The sequence below is a fragment of the Cricetulus griseus genome, chromosome 2, assembly GCF_003668045.3.
Source record: "Cricetulus griseus strain 17A/GY chromosome 2, alternate assembly CriGri-PICRH-1.0, whole genome shotgun sequence".
Taxonomy (NCBI): domain Eukaryota; kingdom Metazoa; phylum Chordata; class Mammalia; order Rodentia; family Cricetidae; genus Cricetulus; species Cricetulus griseus.
Window position 1 is genome coordinate 319,484,040 of NC_048595.1, and position 11,015 is coordinate 319,495,054.

General features: G+C 43.5%; 1 pseudogene; it reads right to left on the reverse strand.

Moving 5' to 3' along the window:
- Nucleotides 1-8,999: 8,999 nt before the first annotated feature.
- Nucleotides 9,000-9,954, reverse strand: LOC100771409 (annotated as a pseudogene).
- Nucleotides 9,955-11,015: the final 1,061 nt, after the last annotated feature.

The following is an 11,015-nucleotide window of genomic DNA, read 5'->3' on the forward strand; positions in this document are numbered from 1 at the left end:
CTTTATGCTTAAAAAAATTAAGCATAGAATTATTCTTCAACTTAGCACCACCACTGCTGGGCACATAAACTAATTGCACAGAGAGAATGAATAAACAACATATGGTATATTCATACAATGGAATAGTTTTTAGCCTTAAAGCCAGATGCAGTGAGGCACACCTATAATCTCAGATAGTGTAGAAGCTTAAACAGGAGAACTGCAACTTTTAGGGTCTGCCGGGTTGAGTGAGTAAGTATGAAGCCAGTCTGGGCAGCTTATGGATACTGTTTAAAAATAGAACTTAAAAAAAAAAATGGCTGGGGATATAGTTCAGTGACAGACTGCTTGTTTAGAACGCAGGAGGTCCTAGGTCCAATCCTGCCAGGAGCACAAAACAAAAGCTTAAATAAGGCACTAGGAAACAAAACAACAGAACAATAAAACACAGCCCTAATGAACCTTCACAGATGTATGATTCCTCTTACAGAAAGTTATAGAGGGAAAGGTGGGGGTTGGCAGCTGGGGGGGCGTGGAGTGGGTGTGAATGAGAGTTATTGCTCACTAGATACAGTTGCAGTTGGGAGGTTGAAGAAGTGCTGGAGATGGATGGCTAGGATGCTCCAACAATGGTATAAATATACTACTGAACCGTATACTTCAAAGTAGGTCAGTGGTAATAGTTCTCATCTTGTGTATATTTTACCAAAATAAACAACTAAATATTGTATTGTAGAGTTGTGTTAGCTATTTGACTTCTTGCTGTGACCAAATGGCTGAGAAGTTAGTTAAGGGAGGTGGGGTTTATTTTTGCCCATGGCTTGAGGGTACACAGTTCACCATGGGGTGGTCTTGACAGCTGGTGGCTCCATGTGGCAGGGGTGTGCAGCTGAAACTTCTAAGATCTTTATTCAGGGTAGGTTTTCTCTATTCGGTTGAACCTCTCTGGAAATACCCTCACAGACATACCCAGAAGTTAGTTTCCTAGGTGATTTAGTTTCCTAAAGTGCAGTTGATAATCAAGATTGGAGATGATCAGAGTTCTAGAGGGTAATTCAGCAGAGTGATTGGTCATGACTGGTACTTAGTTCAATACAGACAGTCAAGGAGATGCTAAATGTTAATGAATTTTATATCTGATAAAGATGTCATAAGGAAGATTGGAAAAGAAATATTTAATGAATACTGGGATGACTCATTGAACTGTTTTTGGTAAAAAGAAATACTCAAGCCTTTCCTGTAGTCCAAAATACCAGGTGGACCAAGAGGCCCCATTCACAGAATGAAGCTTCAGACCATCTGTGTGAAAAGAAATGAGGATTTGCCTTATCTTGGGATGGAAAGCTACAAAGAAATACTAGATGAGTTTTATGCATAAAATATTTCTCAGTATCAAGATCATCATGAAAAGGCAAGTGATAAACTGGAAAATATATTCATAGACAAAAGGCTTATTAACATCATTCTATAAATAGTTCATATAAAAATAGACAATTTACAGAAGGGCAAAGATGAGTTAATAATAATGTTCAACCGCCATGGAAATATAAAATCTGCAATTTTTGGACCTATCTCTGAACAAATTAAATAGTAAAGTAAAATCTTGGTGGCATTGAGGGGTTCAGAGAGGTCAGCACCCTCATTCATAGCTGGTGGCAAAATGAATTTGAACAGGTTTCTGGAATGCTTCCTAGCAGACTTTCAAGTAAGGCAGGGACTTAGCTTAAACTAGTTTAAACAAAGAAGGCTTTGGGGGCAGGGGAGGGAAGAGGATTATGTAACTGAGAAATTCAAGGATGGGAGTGGCTTTATACAAAGCTGGATCCAGTAGTTGAGTGGTTCTCCTTGTGTCTCCTATCTCTGGCCTGCTTGCCTTCATTCTTAGGCTCTTTACAAGGTGAAGGGAGCTGTGGGCAGATCCAGGTTTACATGATCCTTCTCGATTGTTCTCCAAGAGAATGAGAGAGCAAGCATTTTTTAAAAATGCTTCACTGAGATATAATTTGCATATCATCCAATTCACCCACTTAAAGCATACAATTAAGTGGTTTTAATATATTCACAGTCTTGTGCAACCATCACTGCAATCAACTTTAGAACATTTTCATCACCCCAGAGGGAACCTCATACCAATTAGCAGTACTCCTTGTTTTCCCCAATACCTCAGTGCTAGGCAAACACTATAATCTACTTTCTGTTTCTAAAGATTTGTCTGCCAGCAAGCCTCTTTTATGGCCTCTCTAACCAGAGCCCCAGGAGTCTCTTGCTGAGGGGTTAAATATTCACTCCTGACCCAAACAAAGACTGGGTCAAGAGGATTGGTCCTCTCATTGGCTAGGCTGGCCTTAGGATAAGAAGACTGGATGACTCTTTGAGCCAAATGCTTTGCGCAGGATGGAACAGGAAAGGGCCCCCAGGGTGTGGGAACATGGGAAAGCAAGCATCCCCACACCAGGGGTCACTTGGGAGTCTGCACCCTGATCTTTAAGATAAGACTTTTTCCTAAGAAAGGACCAGAAACAGATTCCCCTTCATGCCCTGCCTGTGGTGATCAGGTGGGAGAAGCAGGGAGTGGAGGATAGCTAGGGCTTCCTGCTTGATCAGGAAGTACATCTAGTCCTAGAGACGGCTCCCCCCAGAGCTCCTGTGCGCCATAAAGCCAAAGCCACAGAGGCTGGGTTATTTCATTAACACAGCAGAACTTTCACTGTTAGAATTCAGGTGGGGTTCTGGGCTGCCTTCAAATCTTGTCTTAGCTAGGAGGGCTTAGCTAGGAATAGGCAAGAGTATAAGGATTCAGGCATTATGCTGGTCTGCCCCTGTCACCTGGCAGAAGGCACTAAGGCAGTACCCTGGTCCTCCCAGGGTTCCATGGTTGCTTAGTCTGCACGCAGGTGCAAAGGACCCTTTAAAAGAAAGACCCCCGTCCACTTATGCTCTTTTTCCACTATCTTCTCTTTCCTCTCTTTCTTTCTGGCTCTCTTTGCCCACTGTATTTCCAGCTCTCTTCTCCGTGGTTCCCCTGGGGCAGACAGGACTTTGCCTGTCTCCCACTTCTCTTCTTTCCTCTCTGAGTCTCTGTGTGTCTTTACCTCTTTTCTCTTTTCTTCCCCCTCCCTCCCCTTTCTAATAAAACTTCTCACTAAGCTCTGTCTGCCCAGCATGTTTGCCCCTCCACCTCGGTGACCCTTGCCTGCCTGCCATAGAATCGCCATGGAATCCACACAAAGTTCCTTGAACTTTATCATAAGAAAGAGGACTCAGACCAGATTAATAGCGCAGCTGTCAGGTGAGTGGGGTTGCTTTGGCTTTGTCTGTTCAGTGTATCTCTTGCCTTTTAAACATGGCAGGCCTGGAGTGATGGGGACATTTGAGTTCTCTGCAATCATGAAGGACCACGAATGTGTGGCAGATCTCCGAGGAGAAATACGGTGGTGCTGGCTAATTTTTATATCAGCTTGACACAAACTAGAGTTATCTGAAAGGAGAGAATCTCAGTTGAAAAAAAAATTGCCTCCATAAAATCCAGCTGTAAGGCCTTTTCTTAATTTGTTATTGATGGGGGAGGGTCCAGCCCATTGTGGGTGGTGCTATCCCTGGGCTGGTGGTCCTGAGTTCTTTAAGAAAGCAGGCTGAGCAAGCCATGAGCAAGCCAATAGTAAGCAGCACTCCTTGACAGCCATTGCATCAGCTCCTGCCTCCGGATTCCTGTCCTGTTTCAGTTCCTGTCCTGACTTCCTTCAGTGGTGAACTACAATGCATAAGTATAAGGCAAATAAACCCCTTTCTTCCTAAGTTGTTTTGGTCATAGTGTTTCAACACAGCAAAACTAACCCTAAGTCAATAGCCTACAGACTGTACTTTGTTGTTTGTACGTGCTGGTGGTCTGTCGTCCCTCACCCCCCGACCCCCGCCATGTGCTTGCATTTGCATGCACATGTACATGGCTTTTTCCCACCTTGGGGCTCTGACAGGTCAGGACCTTTGATGGGTGCTTCCTCCTTGTCACCAATCCCCTCTCTAGCCCCAGTTTGGGGGGGGGGTTTGTTAGTCTTAAATAATAGATTATCTCTCTCAAAGTGGCAGCCAGCCACAGCCCTCAGCTGGGCTGTGACAAAATGAGCATGTAGACCTGTCACACTGGAGGAGTCACCGTCTCACTGAAACCTCCACCAGGACTTGAGGACTGTGGGCCTGTCCTGTGGGTGTGACTGCTAGACTCCAGCTTCCCTTCTTTGGATGAGGTGTCCACTGGTGACTTGTATGCTCTGCTGCTCTTGGCTGCACTGCCTTTCTGTCCCTCTGCACTTTTTGACTGTTCTATTTTCTCCTTTGTGACTTCTGATTTTTTTCCAATCGTTCTCCCTTCGAAATAGAATTATTCTCCATTATCTGACTCTTATTTACAGGGCCACAATGGAGGCATTTTCAAATCAGCCATCCATCCTACCTCAGCTTTCCCCAAATTCACTTTTATTTACTTTGCTTTAGGAAGCTTAAACACCTTCTTGGTTTCTCTGTCCCTTCTCAGGGGAAGTTGGTAAGGAGAAGTGCAGATCTGCAGAGATAGCAGTGGCATTGCTGTTGTCAGGGAGAGATTAGCTTTGTCTAAAGCCAGTCAGGACATGACAGAGCTTGCCTGTTGAATTGGTTAGACAGACCTGCAGAGGCTGTATGTTTACAGATTAAGGATTTCTTGAGGAAGAAAGAATTTTTCAAGAAGGTAGGAGGAGCCTCAAGACCAATCTTAGATTTAAAAAGGATGGTGTTTTGTGCTTCTAGTCACATCCCCATCTCAGAGAAGCCTTCTTAGATACTCCATTTAATTGGAAATCTCCTCAGCTCATTATCCTTTCTCTTTCTCCAACCTTTAACATTTACCTCAGTGGTGCTTGTTATATCTGACATGATTTTATCTGGTGGTTAGTTAGCTTATTGAATGCCTTTTTCCTCAAGTGCCGTGATGTTTGAAGACCTTCACAGAGTAGGTGTACATGAAAAATGGACGTTTTCCTGAGTTATTCTCAGCTTCATGGATGCCATAGATGTGTTCATGGATGTGTTCTCAGACAGGAGCATTGAAGGGTTAACTTCACAAAAATTAGATTAAATACTGGTATCCATGATGCACCTTAATAGACCTGGCTAATTTCAAAGTGGCTTGTAAGCCTGTTATGAGTGTGATATGCCAGAAACACAGACACATTTGTGTCTTTCTATAATGTATTGAACAACAACACATTCACAAGGTGCAGTGGTTTCAACAACAACAATTTGCCACATAATCCAGCCTACTTTGGTAATCTGACTGAGGCAGGCAGGTCTTTTTTTTTTTTTTTCAAGACAGGGTTTCTCTGTGGCTTTGGAGGCTGTCCTAGAACTAGCTCTTATAGACCGGGCTGGTCTTGAACTCACAGAGATCCACCTGCCTCTGCCTCCCGAGTGCTGGGATTAAAGGCGTGTGCCAACACAGCCTGGCGAGGCAGGTTCTTTTATTCCGGTATTAATCACTAATGTGGACGCTTATTACACACATAGCTATAAATGTTTATATGGTTTATAAAATCACTCTAAGTTAAGATGCTGCAGTACACCTCAGATGTTTTGGATGTGAGCTAAAAGAGAGTCTTGCAATGAGGAGACCATTGCTGGGAGGAAGTTGCAGCTGAGGCTGCTGGAGAGTTCAGCTGTGAGGCAAAAGACTGAATCAGGTTCAGGAAAGAGCAGGTTCTGGTCCAGATCCACATGGTGAACTTGTGGGTGCTTAATCTGTCAAGGAGGCCACACCAACAGTGGGGGACCATGCTGAGCTGAAGCTTAAGGGACAGTCGGGGAGTCCTCTGTTTCTTAGTCTTGACCTATACACTAAGTATGAGATGATGGGTGGTGGAGGACCATGCCATGTTAGGTGTCTAATACTTTATGGGGTCTAGATGAGGGGGTTATTCCCTTTCCTCATTTTGCTATGCCTTACAAGTTCTTGGGCCTGAATTCCCTGATAGGAGTTTTAACACACCCATGGGCACCTATAGTTTCAAGTCATCCCAATAAATGTGTAGGGTGGCTCTCTTTCTACTCCCAGGAATGTTATTTGTCAGTCTATACTAGATGGGTGCTATATGACAGATGGTGGTTTGTGGGTCCATTTAGGGACTTCAGTAATCCTTCCTCAAAATAGAGTAAAAAGTCTCTTGTAAATGGAGTCTCCTAGCACAAGACATAACCTGAGAAACCAACCAACCAACCAACCAACCAACCAACCAACCAACCACCTACCTCCACACCCCCATTTTATATACTATGGAGTACCTTAGAATAATGTATATCCCAATCTAGCAAGCCTAGAAGCTTCCTTAGCTCTTTGGAAGCTCCAGATATGATCAGTGTATGGGTCCCCAAAGGTAGATCCCACTGAGGAGCATCTAGGCAGCTGGTCTGGGTGTGTCTTAGAATCCTTGGATCTAGAAGTTCTTAAGTCCCTGCTTGGTGACTTATAGTCAAACTTCTCAGTGAACCGTTGGACCATAGGTTAGAGAGAATGTCATATTCTCATTGTTCTCTGGGAGATCTAACAGGGCAAACCATTGTGTAATTAGACACAAACTACATGAGGACATGGGGTGGGAGTAGAGAAGGTCTTAGAACTTAGTGTTAGCTAGATGGTGTCTTGAATCCTAGTTCTTTAATTTGGTAGCTTTGGAATGAGCTCAGAGTATTTAACTTTTAGCTTCAGTTCATCTGTCATCTGTCAAGGGGCTAACAGTTTATTATGTTTGAATATGAAATCTCTCTCTTAGGTTCATCTGTGCTATGTCTGGTTGCCAGCTGATGAGATTTTTGGGATGTGACAAGATCTTGAGCACTTTAACATAATCAGTGAATCAATTTATTTTCTTTTTAAAATTTATTTGTGTGTGTGTGTGTGTGTGTGTGTGTGTGTGTGTGTATGTGTGTGTGAAGGCAACTTGACAGCTTTTTGGAGTTGGTTCTTTCCTTCCACTATATAGGTTCTGGGTCTTGAACTCACATTGTCAGGCTTGGCATCATGTGCTATGACCTGCTGAGACATCTCGCTAGCCCTGGATTCATTTTCTTGATGGATTCATAATGTGATAGTATAAGTGGAAGGTAATAAAAGATAAGAGATAGGTCCTATTTGGAGGAAATAGGTCATTGTGAGTGTGTCCTTGACTTGCCCTGGCCTTGTCTTATAGCTCATTCTGTTATGGGGTGGACAGCATGGAGGACCACATACTTCCGGTTGCCTCACTGCAGGGCTAGAATCAAGTGAGCCAAGGGCTGTGGGCTGAAATCTCTGGAACTGTGATCCCACACAAATCTTTCATTCTCTTGTTTATGCCAAGTATTTAGGTGATAGCAATAAAAAATAATACAATTCCCATGGTAGATTTGCAGTAATCTCATTGAGTTTGTGGTTTTGCCCTGATCTTACTCTCCCTGCTATTACTGGGGATGGCTACTAGTTAGTGATCCAGGACAGCCATTGATAGAGAGTTTGGCTTTCTCAGGTGGTGCAGGTGAGAGTCTTTTGTTCCGGACAGACAGGTCATCTTTTTTCCTAGGCACCCGGCCCTGCCCACCTGTACTTCCAAGGGCCCCTTTGTCACACTTTTATCCTTTCTTTCTCCTAATGTCTGCTTCATACTGTTGCATTTCATGTAAAAAAAAAAGGGGGTGGGATTTAGTTATCACCTCAATGTGAATTGGGGAACTCGCCATGAGGGGTCACTCATGGCCTATGGACATTAACTGAATGGATTGTCCTTGGTCTTGCCTGACTGGGTTACTTTCTAGTTAATATTTACCTTGGATTCTGGACTGCTTCTACCCTTCCCTGCTTCCCATGCACCCTATTGTCTGACATCTAAATACAGGGAGGGATCGAATGATCCACGCCCCCAACAACCCTTTACTAGCATCATTAGATACTCAGTTCTCCTTTGATGTACATTACATAAAGGACTTCTAAAACGTGAAAACATTTAAAAGTAATAACTCACCCTAGTTGTGCGTGTGCTGTATAAATTCCTTTGTAGAAATTTCACAGTTGCCTACAGAGAAGAGCTATGTCTGAGCTCTAGAATTCCAATCTAAATACTTCTGGGGTCTTTAGTGTTTTGGGGATTTATCTCTAAACTTGGTTTCAGGGTTTTCACGCTTCTATGACTATATCACTGGGGTCCAGTTGTCTGTCATTAGATTGCACAATACAATCCTGTACCACAGTTTACTTGTGTGAAGAGTGCTTTAGTGGACAGCTTCCAAACTGATGTTCTCAGGGAACACTGTTGGGTCCTTAGTTTGTGGATAAAGAAAACACTAATGATGCTCTTTTCTTTTAAGCAAAAATAATTAATGATTTTCCCAATTGAATTTTCCCCTCATTTGATTATACTGACACAGTAGTTTCTTTTCTGTTGCAGTGATAAAAATCACCTGATAAACAAGCAACTTAGGCAAGAAAGGTTTATTTTTCCTATGGTCCCAGAAAGATGGAGTCTGTCATGGAGGCAAAGGAAGGACAATAGTCAGGGAAAGCATGGCAAAGCCTGCCTTCAGTGATCTTCAGACTCTACCTCTTACAGGTTCCACAAGTTTCCCAGACAGTGGTGCCCAGTGGGGAACAAGTGTTCAAATACAGGAGCCCACAGTGGGTATTTCTCATTCAAGCTATCACAATTCTCCTGCTGCTAGTGAGGGACAAGCTGGTAAGTGAGGTACGTGAAATGGAATAGAAAGAGTATCTATGAAGCGAGTCCTTAAATTTTTAGCATGTAATCAATTTTCTTTCTTTCTTTTTTGGGGGGTGTGCAGTAGAATTTATTGATGGTATTCAAGAGAGTAGGGATGCTTGAGTCCTTCCATATCTTCTGGGGGTCTGGATGGTGCTGTGAGGGTGTTGCTCCGTGTTGGGGACTAAGTTAGAACAGGGACTCCTCAGCAGCTGAGGACCTCTTTCTTGCTCTTGTGTCCTTGCTGGGGTGGGGGTTCAGGGCTCCTTACTCCTTGGGGGCCAGGTAGGCCATGATGGCTACCACCCTGTTGCTGTAGCCATATTCATTGTCATTGATAGCAATGCCAGCCCCAGCATCCAAGGTGGAAGAGTGGGCATCACTGTTAAAGTCATAGGAGACAACCTGGTCCTCAGTATAGCCCAGAATGCCCTTTTGTGGGCTCTCAGATGCCTGCTTCACCACCTTCTTGATGTCTTCATACTTGGCAGATTTCTCCTGGCAGCATGTCAGATCCATGACAGACACATTGGGAGTAGAAACACAGAAGGCCATGTCTGTGAGCTTCCATTCAGCTCAGGGATAACCTTGCCTACAACCTTGGCAGCAGCAGTGTTGTAGGAGAGATGATCTGGGAAGCTCCACAGCTTCCCAGAGGGGTCATCCACAGTCATCTGGGTGTCAATGATGGCATGGCCTGTCATCATGAGTCCTTCCACAATGCTGAAGTTGCCATCGATGATGTTGTCCAGAGGGCCTAAGCAGTTGGTGGTGTAGGAAGCATTGCTGACAATCTTGAGTGAGTTGTCATACTTATGGTTCATACCCATCATACACATGGGGCATCCACAGAAGGGGCAGAGATGATGACCCTTTTGGCCCCACCCTTCAAGTGGGCTCCAGCCTTCTCCATGGTGGTGAAGATGCCAGTAGATTCCACAACACACCCAGCAGCAGCATTGCCCCATTTGATGTTGGCAGCATCTCACTCCTAGAAGATAGTGATGGCCTTTCTGCTGATGACAAGCTTCCTATTCTCAGCCTTGACTGTTCCATTGAACTTGCCATGGGTAGAGTTATACTGGACCATGTAGACCATGTAGTTGAGGTCAATGAAGGGGCCATTGATGGTAAAAACATCCATGTTGCTACACATGAAGGAAACCCTGGTAATCAGGTGCCAGGTATGGCCAAATCTATTCACTCTGATCTTCACCATCATGCCTCAGGGACAAGGCTAGCACTGCAAGAGAGCCTGTTATCTATTTCTTAAATTTCAAATTTTACATTTTATTGCTGGCTAAATTATTCTTTATGAGCTAATTTCATATATATTGAATTAGGCATATATAAATAACATGAATTAATATAAAAGTATGCTTAGTATATACATGTACTTATGAACATTCGCTTGCATATTTCATTATCTTTTGGTAACATCATACATAAAATGAGTCTTTGCAGTCATAGCTGAGTGTGATATGAGTTTTTGATTCAGTGAATCAACTAAAATGTGATCTGATTGTTTCAGGTGTGGCAGACACTAGGCTAGGTCTGGGTGTAAGTGTGGTGTGACACAGAGAGTGTCTTAAGGAATTCACTGTATTGATTAGTTTTCCTTCAGACACATGGTGAAAGTTCATACTGTTTTTCTCCGTGGGTGAGAGATCAAGAAGGTCAAACCAATCAATTGCAACCAGTAAGTCCGGAGATAATCAGAGACCCTCAGAGGTCAGATTTGAAATGACAGTGGTGAACTCTTTACTTCTCTCTGCTCAGCCTGTGAGCTGGTTCTGTGGTCAACATCCCCACATCAAGTCAACGGACTGAGATTTCAGAGAAAGATTTACTGTCACTTCTGTGACCCTGGGGAAGTGACTGGTTTTGGCTTCATTGCTGCTATAGTTTAGATCTGAAATGTGCCAAAGGACTCATGTGTTAAGGGCTCGATCTCCAAACCATGGTGCTATTGGGAGATGGTGGAACTTCAGGAGGTGGGGCCTAGTTGGAGGATATCACATTATTGGGAGCATGTACTTGAAGGCGGTATTGGACACAGCCCTTTCTTATTCCTTTCCTTGTCTCCCGGATGCTGAGCTATGGCTTCCATCTATGCCCCACTATGAAGTGTTGCTTTATCTAGGCCCCCAAACAGCAGACCAAATGATAGTTGAAACTTTCAAAGCTGTGATCCAAGATAAATCTTTCTCTTTATTAATTGATTTCTCCAAGATAAATGTTACAGTAACCTAAGGCTAATACCTTTATCTGAGTAGCAGGAGA